The 14,968-nt window shown below is 33.1% G+C and overlaps 1 long non-coding RNA gene across 1 annotated transcript; it reads left to right on the top strand.

Moving 5' to 3' along the window:
* The first annotated feature begins 6,121 nt into the window (after positions 1–6,121).
* LOC148279931 (uncharacterized) lies at positions 6,122–11,908 on the top strand. Its single transcript, XR_015822749.1, has 3 exons — positions 6,122–6,139; positions 8,377–8,535; positions 11,624–11,908. It is a non-coding gene; the product is annotated as an uncharacterized LOC148279931 (long non-coding RNA).
* Positions 11,909–14,968: the final 3,060 nt, after the last annotated feature.

The following is a 14,968-nucleotide window of genomic DNA, read 5'->3' as shown; positions in this document are numbered from 1 at the left end:
TTTGTATGAATGTTATCAATGAATTTGCACTATCTCTTTAAACACGTACTTTTACGTAGATTTCGATTTCTTGATAATTTAAAATATCAATTTCAGCGAACAATCATATGATTGAACCGGATTGTAGTCTTGCGGATAGTGTGGCAGACTCATAGATCAAAAGTCCGAGTTATACCAATTTTGGGAGCAACCTTCCGAATTCTATTGGAATTCTACCGAATTTTATACATTTCCTTGTTTTTTTTTCCATATAACAAAATTTCAATAGAAATAAAACGAATACATATTATAATAATTTATTGTTTGTTTGCTCACTTAGGTTGCCATATTATGTCTATTGTTAAAAAAACTGCTTATCTATCGTACATAAGTATACGTATATGTAAGTACATATAATCAATGATATATTAATTAAATAAATTGGTTGGTATTGGCGAATGGTGATTCCCGGTTATTTTCAAATATATAATATTGTGGTATAATAAATCATGACCATAGAATTTCATTACATTATTGAAAAAAATATATCTCTTTGTCTATCTTCTGAGGAGAAACGTAAGGCGATCACCTTTCAAAGAAAAAATGATAGAAATGTTTTTCTTTAGTTAATTACCTATCTTTTTTAATTCAGTTGAATCATTGTTTTAAGCGATTTGTTTAGTACTTCAGCAGTTACACGTTTTTACATGACAACAAAGTTTGACTTATGATTGTAAAAATGGCCAGGACATAGAGAGACAGAGAAGAGTCATCAATGCCAAGGCTTCTATGCTACAAAACGCTTCTACCTGCAAAAAAAAACTATTTGTACAGAGTCATTGACAGGCTTACAATACGCAATACTTGAATTTCCACAGAACGGGTATTAATAGACATCACTGAATATATTTTATGAAAATACATTCAACTGATGTATCTTTGTGCATAAAAAATGCATACATAGGTAACTTAGTGTGATTTAATTTATTTATTTTGCAACATACACTTATATCAAAATATTAATGCTTTAAGCCCTTGAAGAGTTTGTTAGGTGACACAAAATACAGTATTGTTGAAAAAGATATTAAAATATCAACATAACCTCAAAACAATAAAATAAGATTTATCTGTATTCTGGGCCAGTTTTGAAAGCCGGAATCAATACATTTTGGTGATTCTCATATTGCACTTATTTTGGCTTTCTATTGTTCATTTATCAAGCGTTTTTGACTATTTAAAGTAACGCCCTCAAGCAAAACGGCGCTTTAATTTTGAACAATTGTCAAATTTATTTTTGCTTCCCCCCCCTCCTCTTTATTTATTTTTCTGAATCTACCTAAATTAAGCGCGAATTTTGCGTACCCATTATAAAACTAAATAATACAGACTTAAAATGGATACGAAGTCATTGAAACAATAGGCATCTTCCCCCCTCGGCAACTACGTACACATGGGCCAGGAATTTAGCAAACAGCCTGTGTTTGCCACATGTGCCACTGTGACTACCCAAAATCTACGAAAGCTACCCTTCGAATATTTTTACTGGTTTTGTTATCCATAGTGTTGAAACGGTGCTTTATCTGTTTAGTTTTTTTATTGTTTACTTTTTAGCATAAACACTTTACACATTTACTATTATGCTCAATGTTTATTTCTGTAAATTTATTGATAATTCTAAGTTGCTAGAATTTCACTCGTCCATGCACTTTTTAGCTGCAAGACGATTATTAATCTAGCTTCAATGGGTAAATGTTATCAACTATCAAATATCTAAATTTAGTATGGGGTCTAGAATCCCAACTGTCCACGCGCTCAGTAGCTGCAAAACTTGTTGTAATCTAACTTCTATTATAACAAATTTGTTTTTTATTTCTTTTTTTAAAATATCAATTAAACTTTATACTTCATTGTCAGTCAAAATAAAAAATAAAAATGTAAATAGGGGCTAGATTTCTTACTGTCCATGCGCTCTGTAGCTGCAAGACATGGTGGGATATTTATTTATTGTACAGCGCCCTTGAGGTAATTTTCACAAAAATGGCGCTGTATAAATTATTCATACATTTAATTTAAATTTAATAGGTACCTATTTTTGCTTGATCCTGTCTGGCAACGCTGGCGTACGTTTTGCGTTTACGGAATCTGTCACTAAACTTATCAAACACTCATCAAATTACAAGCTGTGATTAGTCATTTTGAAATATTTTTTCGATGCGTTGTGCGTAAGTGCAGAAATACATCAATAAATACGCCGGTAACCCTTTTTTAAAATTTATATTTTAAATGTTTTGATTTAGATATAATCGTACCATAGACTATAATGGATTAAAATTTAAAGTTTTATGGCTATTGAATGCTTAGATATACAGGTAGGTCCTATATTAATTTTTCGAGTAATAATTTTACATAGAAAATTCCGAAAGATAGGTATATATTATGTGTTGATCTGTGGTTTACTAGTTTGAATCAAATTATGGGAATAATTGAAATACAAGCATTCGAGATATGCAAATAATCGAATGCAAACATCGAATTAATCTATTTTTTTCCCGTGAAATGTCAGAAAACGCCACAAAAAAAAACGTTGCTGACATTTATTTGAAGCATTGAGGGGGGGGGGGGGGGTTTAGCATATACATGTGTAATAACAAAGTACTTCGACATAATAATGAGAAAGTTAAGCCCTCCGGGAAATTGGATATAAAATATGTTATATTACGCACCGTAAGAATAAGAGCTATAAATTATTCGTTTAAATTTCTTGAAATGTATGAAAAAACCATAAAAAACATTTGAATAAAAATTAAATAATTTAAATGACATCACTAGTTCACCGAAATCAACCAATGATAGAATGTTGTGATAGTTATCCTATTTCTGACAGACGTCAACTTAATACGTCGCACGCGGTGTAATTTCAAAATAAAATTATAATCATAGCGCTGATAATACGACACACAAAAATGTTAAAAGTTGTGAATGTTTACCCACATCTTAATCAGCTCAGGTTAGTCCCTTATTTATATTATGAATATGATCCCATAGCAACAATTTATTTAATATTACCTACTTGAATTTTATTGAACACGAACGATATTTTACACTTCACAAAAATCATTAAAATTAATTTCCATTGCTTTCGAAATATTATGTCAGACAGAACTCATCAAATGCATTTCCCAAAAAGCGCCTTCGAATCATTTTATGTCGAAATATTAACCAAGTCCAAGTAAACTTTTCGTATTAATCTCTCGAGAAACCATTCCGAATGAATTCTCTCGAAATATCAAGTCTGAATTCATATCTCGATTGTCTCGGAATTCATTCGGAATTCATATTTTGATTGTCTCGTAAAACCTCTTGAAATTTCAAGTCCGAATTCATATCTAGATTGTCTTGAAATCCGTTCCGAATTAATGTTCCGATTGTATCGAAATATCAAGTCCGAATTCATATCTTGATTGTCTCGGAATCCATTCCGAATTCATATTTACGTTGTCTCAAAAAGTCATGTCCGAACTAATATATCTATTGTCTCGGAAAACCATTTCGAATGAATTCACTCGAGGTATCTCGATTATTTTTTGTAAAGTCCGAGTGAGCTCGATTCATTGAAAGCATTTCAAAATATTCGATTATTTTAATCCGATTATTCCCACCGTTAGTTTTGATTTTTGATCTTGAGTTTGAGTTTTGGCGGTTTTCAGATTTTACTGTGGTTAGACTCGTTGCTCAACCGATCTTCCATTTATCTGTATTAATATGATTGGTAAGTTAATTACTTGTTTTTTTTATCTCATTTATCAATGTTTATGTCTGTTATAAAATATTAAAATCAAGGCTTAAATCAATATTATGGAATATACAATCAATCAATGTGTTAAAACCAGTCTCAAACTGAATCTTAGTGAATCGTGTGTGAAATTTTGTTGAGGTTCATCATCAATCCGGCGTATTTCGATCATCCGTTCATGAAGGTAATCTGTGGCCTTATTCTGTAGTGTAACTAATTCGTATCGTATCAGAGGGAATGAGAGCGAAATACGATTTTAATTGCGTTAGAGTGAGTGGATATATGACGAACGAACGAACTTACGAAACGAAATTGTGGCAGAAAAAGCTTCCTGATCTTTTTTCTGTTGGCTTTTGTGAAGTCAAAGAGCTGAAACCTTTATTGACGCGGGTGACGCATCAAGCCCTTGCTATGTCCATATTCCCTTCTCAATCCCTGTTGTAATTTGTTAATCCGAATGACTCTTTCCAATCCAGTCTTTTGTCTCCAAACATTTGGACAAACTCAAAATATACATAAAAAATCTAGGAATACTAATGGGTGAACATCTATGCTGGCGAGCTCATACTAATGAATTAAGCCGCAAAATATTTTTCAGTCTACACTCACTTAGAAGGTTGCAAAAATTCTTACCCATTAGTACTAAATGCACTCTTGTACAAGCATTACTACTCCCCATTCTAGATTACGCTGATGTTTCCATGACTGATTTAAGCTGTGAGCAACTCGATAAACTTGAACAACTTCAGAATACGTGCATAAGGTATATTTTTGGTCTTAGGAAATATGACCACATTTCCGATTATCGTAGGCAACTGAAATGGCTCAAAATTAAACAGCGGAGAGACTATCACTCCCTCTCACTTCTGTTCAATGTACTTCATAGTCCTAACGCTCCTATATACCTGCATGAACAATTTCAACGCTAATCAGTTCATGGTTTACCTCTTCGTTCTAATTCTCAAGGCACTCTCTTAATACCCATTCACGATTCCTCTTTCTTCTCTAACTCATATAGTGTCCATGCGGCTCCACTGTGGAATCATCTCCCATCCACCATAAAAGATGTTACTACATTATCTCTGTTTAAATCACGTCTGAAGAAACATCTCCTTTCTCTTCCTTAATCTCTCCTTTCCTCTTTTTTCCTTTTTCCCATTGAGTAATAGTTCTGATTTAAGGTAATTTATAAACAAATATGTTCATTTCAATTTTTAATATATATTTAGCTTTTTAATATTTATTTTCTATTGAATATGTTCTGTAACTTGAATTATAAAAATAAAACTTTTAACAATGTTTGATTATGTCCAAATGCTTGCAGACTGGCTGGATTTCCTCCCTAGGGAGTTGTTCATATTTAAATTTATTTCAACAGAGGAAAAAAAAATTGAGAAGGGAATATGGAAGTCTAGGCATCTACAGGGCTCATGACCTGTCATTGGCTGGTTTAAGTGGCCACTTTACACACTGTGTAACATTCACCATTCTGCCCATGTTTGAACACCCACATTTCCTCAACTCTTCCATCTGTAGACTATTGTGAAGTAAAAGAGCTGAAACCTTTATCACGTGGGTGAGATTCATCCGGTTGAACCAAATCACCTACTAGGCAACGTCTGAAAACAATTTTCCAATTTTTATACTTCTTCTTTTACCAGGTAGTAATTCAACAATGTTTGATTATGCCCAAATGCTTGCAGACTGGCTGGATTTCCTCCCTAGGGAGTTGTTCATATTTAAATTTATTTTAAGTGGCTTGTACCTGGTAAAAGAAGAAGTATAAAAATTGGAAAATTGTTTTCAGGCGTTGCCTAGTAGGTGATTTAGTTCAGCCGGATGAATCTCACCCACGTGATAAAGGTTTCAGCTTTTTTACTTCACAAAAGTCAACAGATAGAAGAGTTGAGGAAATGTGGATGTTCAAACATGGACAGAATGGTGAATGTTGCACAGTGTGTAAAGTGGCCACTTAAACCAGCCAATGACAGGTCATAAGCCCTGTAAATGCCTAGACTTCCATATTTTCTTCTCAAAAATGTTTTCCCTCTCTGCTGAAATAAATTTAAATAAATCTTTTATTTTATTGGTTGGTAAAAATTAAATAATAAATATTGTAACAAAAACTAAAATGTCAACTAATGTTTCCTTATTATATCCGAGGTCTAGCTATTTCCGTGATCATTATAACCTAGTTTGACTGTATTTCTAATTTCTTCTGCATTACATAAAAATGTTAGACCATGTTTGACCACAAAGTAAATGCTTTAAATATTATTAATGATTATTTTCTTGTTCAACGGTTCCAGATACTCTGCAGCCGGCGTGCTGATACAGTGATCTATGCACCATTTGGTGAAAATCACGGTAAGATAAACAAATCACGCCAATTTTCATAGACATGCCATGTCTTTCTCGATCTACCTCGAATTTTGCATCCATGAATGTTTGCATCGTAAATATTTTTAGTCATCGTTTCACTGTCCATTTTTAAAAAAAATTTTTTTTTTATTTAAATTTTTTTACAATAAACATAATAAAACAGAGTATAAAAAAAATAAAGCATAATTACATATCAATGAAATACATATTAATAGAAAAATAGCAAACAAAAAAATCCCACAAAGGTATGGCCTGTTCGTGGGTATACAAGAAAATGTTAATGAATTTTTGCTCCTATAATAATAGTGATACTTTAATCCACAAATTTGGAATATCCAGTGACCAGTTTCATCGCTTTCGCGACATCTTCTAGACTGGTATCTTTATTAAAGAGTTCAATGTATTTATACAAAACAGAGGTAAGGATAGATAATTCAAAGTTTTATGTAAGTAAATTAAATAAAGTTATTTTTATCTTAAGGATCATTATCAACAAATTTTCTTCGGGTTAACTAATGAGTTGATATAATGCTATTTTAACGAGTTTAAGTATTTTATTTTATTTTTAGTGTCCCATCCTTAGTGAGTGTGGTTTTGTAAATAATGATTTCTGAAAATTTTATTTACAGTACCACACTCACGAAGGATAGGACAATAAAAATAAAATAAAATACTTAAACTCGTTAAAATAGCATTATATCAACTCATTAGTTAACCCGAAGAAAATTTTTTGATAATGATCCTTAAGATAAAAATAACTTAATAAATTTACTTACATAAAACTTTGAATTATCTATCCTTACCTCTGTTTTGTATAAATACATTGAACTCTTTAATAAAGATACCAGTCTCGAAGATGTCGCGAAAGCGATGAAACCGGTCACTGGATATTCCAAATTTGTGGATTAAAGTATCACTCGTCTTTTATTTATAAAACAATATATTTGTCTTAGATTTAAAAGTTAAGCTTCTTGGAACATTCGCTCTACATGTCCGAACCAACGCGGAACTCCTTTCTTGGTTTTGTCAATAATGCTTATCGCAGCCTTACCTAATTTGTGCACCTATTGTGCATAGTTTTACTCCACATTCGCCTGACAGTTCGCATTTCAGCAGCATTCAGCCTACTTTCATCCTTGTTAAGAATCGGCACCATGACTCCATTTTGAACTGCTAATTTTGCTGATTTAGAAGACATTTCCAAGATGCTAAATTGGAATAACAAAGGCATAAAAATAGATGGCAAGTATCTAAATCACCTCCGTTTTGCAGACGATATAGTAGTAATAAGTGATGAATCGGTCTGGAAATAAATATAGACAAAACCAAGATTTTGAGTCCAACACCTAGCAACATATGTGCTGGAAGTAAAACTATCGGTGCTGTTGACGAGTACATTTACCTTGGGCACAAAATCTAATTGGGAAAATTTAATCTAACCGAGGAACTGCCTAGACCTAGACGAATCGGGTTAAGTTGGGCTGCGTTTGGAAAACTGAAACACGTCTTCAGAAATAAAGAAATCCCAAATAATCTGAAGGCCAAAGGCTACAACTCTCGTGTTCTGCCGGTGGCAACATACAGTCTTGTCTTGAAACCATGTCACTCGCTGCTAGAAGCGTTCACAAAATTAAGTGCACTCAGCGGCCTATAGAAAGACAAATGTCGGGCGTCTCCTTAAGAGACCGAATAAGGAATGAGGAGATAAGACACACAGACGTACAAAGGTGACCGATATTGCAGAAAGAGTGGGAAGACAAAAATGGCAGTGGGCGGGTCATGTGGCGAGACAAGAAGTCGATAGGTGGACCCCCAGAATACTAAACTGGAGACCCTACGAAAGTAAAAGGAAAGTTGGGAGACCGCAGAGGAGATGGACTGACGATGTCGTCGGACTCGTGGGGCATGGATTGAAGCAGAGTGCCCGGGACAGAAGAACATGGAAAAATTTGGAAGAGGCCTCTATCCAGCAGTGGAGAGAAACGGGCTGATAAGAAGAAGAGGAAGAATATTAAGTGTTCACGGATGTTCCATTGTGATCGCGAATACGATAAACAACCATGGTGAGAAATAGTTATCACGTCGCTTATTAGCACATCGATAGTTATTTGTGATTGAGCTACTGGTATAACGAGTAATGCTTATAACAAGCAAATTCAGTCAGTCTTGTCTTCCTCGTAATAACCAAGTTCTGTGCTTAAATTTGAAAATGTTTATTTCAGATGAAGCTGGGAAAATAAGCTGCTAGTTTCCTCCTGCCTTGAGTAAATATACCAGGATGGTCGTAGACAGTTTTATGCAAATCTTGACTAAAGTCGATGATCTTCCCGACGTCAAACAGCAGTGTGTGGACTACACTCGCCTAACTGACGGCGACTCCGGTGAGTGCTCTACGTTACTCGACAATATCTTAGTACAGGGAGCGGCAAAATGATCTGACGGTTGTAAAGTAAAAATAACAATTATGTATACAATCAGAGGAATAATACCCCATTTATGTATGATAAATTAAATGTTTTACCAGTTAAGGGTATTTTATGGAGCAAAATTGTTATCCAACAGATGTTCAGCTCGATATATAAAAATAAATTAGAACACAGCTATCTAACAAGATTTACATCTGTTGATGGCCTAGTAGTACCAAAATTTAAAAATAAATATGGACAACGTACGTTGGATTATATTGTTCCAAAAGTATTTAATTTGTTGCCACTTGACATGAAAACATGTCATAGTAAAAATAAAATTAAGTTTCTATTACGTAAGTGGTTAGTAGATAAAACGTTCCTATATTGATTTATTATTTATGTAATATTTATGTAATACATTTTTTAATATTTTTTACTTATTTTTTTTTTTTTTACATATATACATTTTTTGAAAAAAAAAATAAAAAATTTTATCCCTCATTAATTACATTTTTGTTATTTTCTTGGGTTTACCTTTTCTTTTCTTTTATTACTTTCTTACTTTCTTATTTCATTTACAAATGTAAAATGTTAGATCTTAATTTTAATATGTACTTTTAATTTTCTTACTAATTTTTTTTTTTTTTTTTTTTTTTTCTGTAGATATGAATTGAAATTCTAGATTTACTTTACCTTGTTTAATTTATTTTTTATCTTGTTTTGATTACATTTATGAGCACACACTATTTATATATGTGTCTATTATTATTTTTTTCTTATATTTAAAATATATTTAAGTGAATTACTATTCTTTAATTTTAATTGTATTATTTTACTCTATTTTCTTACTTAAAAAAAAAAAAAAAAATCTTTAAACTATTTTTATGTTTATTATTTTATACGTATACAGTATTATGTCTGTACTCTTCTTATTTGATTATTAATTAAAACTAATGTCTGAGCACCCGATGACAAACTATTATTGAATAGTTTATCGGGACAAAATATATCTTAATACTTTGTTTTCTTTATAATGTATTATAATGTAATAATATGTATATTTTATTGAATAAAGACTCTAAAAAAAACTAAAAAATGAAAAGTGGTATAAAATGTTATATTGCTTATTAAGGGTGTTCATGTAAATTGATGAAAATAACATTAGAACAACTAATTTCATCCGTTTAAGATCTGATGATAACCTCTATTATGTCCTTTTTTGGACCAAGCATTCTTCCAGTCTTGCACTGAAGCTGTCGAATGCCCTCTCGAGCAGGAGACAGGTTGGCGATTTTTTGGCATATGGATTATTTTGCGGGGTTTGTTTGTGTAAACTCTCGCTTTAAGGAACCCCCACAAGAAAAAAATCGCAATTGTCAAGGTCTGGGGAGCGAGCTGACTCGGCGGCCGTATGGGCAGTTGCCCATTTGAAGAAGTATAGAAATTGAAACTACAAAAATTTGGACAAACTCAAAATATTGTCGATAATTCCACCTGGTCCTTGAAGAAGTATAGAAATAGAAAAAATAAGATTTTCAGGCGTTGCCTGGTATGTAGGTGAAATAATTAAATGAGATAAATCTCAACAGAGAGGGAAAAATTTTCTGAGAAGGGTAAATGGAAGTCTAGGCATTTACAGGGCTTCGAACATGGGCAGAATGGTGAATGTTACACAGTGTGTAAAGTGGCCACTTAAACCAGCCAATGACAGGTCATAAGCCCCGTAAATGCCTAGACTTCCATATTCCCTTCTCAGAAAATTTTTCCCTCTCTGTTGAAATAAATTTAAATATGAACAACTCCCTAGGGAGGAAATCCAGCCAGTCTGCAAGCATTTGGACATAATCAAACATTGTAGATAAATCTCACCCGCGTAAATAAAGGTTTCAGCTCTTTAACTTCACAAACATCAACAGATGAAAGAATTGAAGGAATATAGATGTTCAGATGTGGGCGGAATGGTGAATGTTACACAGTGTAAAGTTGCCACTTAAACCAACCAATGACAGGTCATAAGCCCTGTAGATGCCTAGATTACTATATTACTTTATCTCAAATGTTCTTTATCTCAAATGTTCTTTCTTCAAACTCCCTGGGGAGCTGTTAACATTAACATATTACAACAGAGATGAAGAAAATTTTAGAGAAGGTAATATAGAAGTCTAGGCATCTACAGGGCTTATGACCTGTCATTGGCTGGTTCAAGTGACCACTTTACACACTGTAACATTCACCATTCTGCCCTTATTTGAACATCTAAATACCTTCAATTCTTTCATCTGTTGATGTTTGTGAATCATAAGCTCTGTAAATATCTAGACTTTTTTTTATTATTATGGATAACTTATATAGCGCCATTTTCGTAACAAAATACCTCAATGGCGCTTTACATAGTGATTCTTTTAAATTCGTAATTTAATTAAATTAAATTTTATTTTATTTTTCAATTCTATATTAATTCTATATTACCTTCTCTAAAATGTTCTTCATCTCTGTTGTAATATGTTAATTCTTTATCTCTGTTGTAATGTGTTAATATTAACAGCTCCCCAGGGAGTCGAATCCAGTCCTTGTCTACAAAAATTTGGACAAACTAAAAATATTGTTTTCCATTATTTATAATTTATAAAAATATCCAAAACATAATTTAAAACTTTAACCGAAAAATTACAAATTTAACGTTGATGTCTTGAATGGTTAATGGTGACGTTAAAATAAAATATAAATAAAACATTTTGTTGAAGAAGTATTTATTGAAATTATAACTTTTGTTTTAAAATTAAAAAAATAAATTATTTGGATGAACCTTATAGGATGTTATGAGTGTATTTATGTCCGGCTTTATGTTTGCGAGTAGCAACCGCAAATCCCCACGAGCACTAATTTCTAGTCGGTTTCTTTTTTTTGTGATGAGGCTCATAACGGCACTTAATCCACGTTCTACCAAATGGGAAGGCGGAAAAGCAATCGACAGCTTCTGTACAATAACCTATAATGCACAGAGCGTTTAATTTGAACTTACGCCACCTGGCCTTAATCAGAATTCCATTTATGTTTCTAGATGCGAGCAAGAGCCGAAGAACATCTGCTGATTTGCTACAGGACCATACGAGCGAATCACCTACTGCTGTGTCCAAGAAAAATATATTCTCCTCCTCAAAGAATCAGACAAAGGGTTTACATGATTCCAAAACGTTTTCCTGCTCAGAGTGTAAATATACATCAAGCGTCAAAAGGTATATCAGCAGACACGTACGTACTCATCTCGAGAAACCATTCTCATGCTCCGAGTGCAGCTTCTCTTGTTTCCGTAAAGAATCTTTGCAAAGGCATGTTTTAATTCACAACGTGGACTTTTGGTGTGATATGTGTTCCTACAAATGCAGTGTAAAACGGTCCATAAGATCGCACATTTTGAAACACCATACTGAGAAGCCCTTTCAATGCTCCGAGTGTAATTATAAAACTCATCATAAGTCTAGTCTTAAAACCCATAATATATACATTCATACTAAGGAGAAGCCATTTTCTTGTCTACAGTGTACATATACTTGTTACCGAAAAAGTGATATGCAAATGCACATGGTGGTTCATACTGGGGAGAAGCCGTTTTCGTGTTCCGTGTGTGATTTCACATGCGCTTGGAAGAATGGATTGAGATGCCACAAGTTGACTCACACCAATGAGAAATTGTTCGCTTGCTCCCAGTGTAATTATAAAGCTAAGTTCAAGTCTTCTGTGAAAACTCATATGTTAACTCACACTCTTGAGAAGAATTACTCGTGCTCAAAGTGTAATTATACATGCTCACTTTTGAATACTTTAAAATCACATATGTTGGTTCACAGTGGAAAGAAACCGTTCTCGTGTCCACTGTGTGAACATACGTCTAGACAGAGCAGCCATTTAAAAACACACATGTTAACTCACACCGGCGAGAAACCGTTCTCTTGCTCCCTGTGTGATCACAAGTGTACCCAGAGAAGTCATATAAAGGTCCACATGTTAACTCACACTGGAATAAAATCTCACTCTTGTCTAGTATGCAAAAAGACTTTCGCACTGCCGGGCTCATTGAAATCGCATGTGCTCACTCACACCGGTGAAAAACCGTACGCATGTTCTTTGTGTAAATTCATATGCTCGCAAAGTTCCGCCCTGAAAAGTCACATCTTGACCCACAGCAGTGCGAGACCCATCTCTTGCCCACAGTGCGAATACACCTGTAAATCAAATAAGCAATTGAAGTCACATATGATAACTCACACTCGAAAAAGGTACAAATCGTCGCGATCGTAGAACAACGACGGATGTGCCAAAAGTGCAACATTGACCTTTTTTTATATTTGATCTTAAAAAGGTTATATTTGATCTTAAAAAGGTTATATAAAGGCTTAATATTCCAGTAGCTCAATCACAAATAACTATGGACGTGTTTAAAAACATGCTAAAGCTAGGGTTTCCTAAGACAGCGGTGCCCGTATTTTAACGGCCGTAGTAAACGGTGATGCAGTGGACAGCCGTCGTAACGGTGACTAGAGTGTGGTTTTCTAGGAAAACGGTGTTATCAACACCATTTAACACCGTTTTCCTAGGAAACCACTCTCTAGTCGACGTTACGACGGCTGTCTACTGCATTACCGTTCACTACGGCCGTTAAAATACGGGCACCGCTGTCCTAGGAAACCCTAGCTTAAGCATTTGAGCAATCACAATGAACAATATTAAAATTTATTTCAACAGAGAGGGAAAACATTTTTGAGAAGGGAATATGGAAGTCTAGGCATTTACAGGGCTTATGACCTGTCATTGGCTGGTTTAAGTGGCCACTTTACACACTGTAAAATTCAGCATTCTGCCCATGTTTCAACATCCACATTTCCTCAACTCTTCCATCTGTTGACTTTTGTAAAGTAAAAGTACTTTTCAAATTATAAGTATCAAAAAATAATTCGGAAAAACTGACACCTTGTGATCTTTCAATTCCTGTGACTACAAATATTAACTTTTCTTAGATTTTTTTTCTGTAATGTAACATAAATAACTTTTCTCTAAATTTCAGTTTAAAATTAAAACGTTTCTGCCTCAGTTTTTGATAAAATGTTAGATTTTTGCCCAACATTGAATTAATAATAATTACAACGCCAAACTTTAATCGACTGTGCTGAAAAAAAAGTACTACGCTATTTTGGCAAGTAGCTTTAAAAAATGGCGCGTTTAGTTTGAATTCTAAAATGGTATAACACTTGCTAGAAAACTTCTTAATCGAGAAAAAAAAAAGTTTTTTAATTAAATCTATTTTCATGCCAACTCTGTTTAATTAGATAAAATGTCGGTAATGCAACCAGTCAAGTACTTTACCAAATTTAAAAAAAATATTTTTCTGACAACTGTCACGACTTGGCCTATCACCCGTTTCCGGGTTGACGTTGATTTCTGGGACCCTGTATATACACCGAAAGACAAAAAAAACTATGAGCCCGCCAAAAAACTAAAATTGACTTATAATGAATTATTCTTGACATTTAATTAGTTTTTTTGTATTGTTTGACATATGTGATGACGATTCATTACTTCACGGTTAAAATAAAAAATCTAACTCGTGAATTGTACTTAGAAATTGTTTTTTTTTATTTTTTTATTTCACGTTTTAAATAACACTTTTTTTTATATGAATACCTCACTGGGCACAACCCGTGTCGAGGCATTCATTTACATGATTTAATATATTATTATAATTTATTTATAAATTTATTTCAAAAAAATATTATGCATACTTAATAACAGGGAATCTATATTATAAAACCAATTAATGTAAAATGAAAACGGAGTGTTCTCTGTTTATGATAGTCTCCATCTAACATGGCACAGCCTGTTCTAAGATGGAGATTTTCTATCTTTAGAGCATAAGTAGTCCTATACTAATAAAACAATAACATAAAAAAGAAAAATTAAAATTACTTAATTATAAAAGCCTAGCTAATCAAATGTAAGAAATTAAAAATCGTTATTATACAAATATAAAGTAAATACAGAATGTTCTTTAAACCCTGTGTTGTCCGAAACCATGATGATCAGTATAACCAAGAAGACATATTGGCACATTAAAATAAATTTTTAGAACAAATTCTCCCCTGCAGAAGTAAGCAACGGGTATTTTTAATTTATTGTTTATAAAGCGCAAGAATTTATTTTGTACCCTTTCAACAGCATGAAAATGAATTTCATAATAGGGTGACCAAACTGAAGAATTGTATTCAAGTCTACTCCTTACTAAAGTGCAGTACAATTGTTTAACAGTAAATACATTTTTAATGGAATTATGGAAATTTAACATGGAATGCAATACTCTTTATAGTATTTAATTCTAAGTCAAAATGTTTTTTTTTAATATTTATTTTAGAGT

The sequence above is a fragment of the Micrasema longulum genome, unplaced genomic scaffold (assembly GCF_059751315.1).
Source record: "Micrasema longulum isolate JH-2025_06_02 unplaced genomic scaffold, ASM5975131v1 h1tg000641l, whole genome shotgun sequence".
Classification (NCBI taxonomy): domain Eukaryota; kingdom Metazoa; phylum Arthropoda; class Insecta; order Trichoptera; family Brachycentridae; genus Micrasema; species Micrasema longulum.
This window is presented reverse-complemented; position numbering and strand designations above follow the sequence as displayed.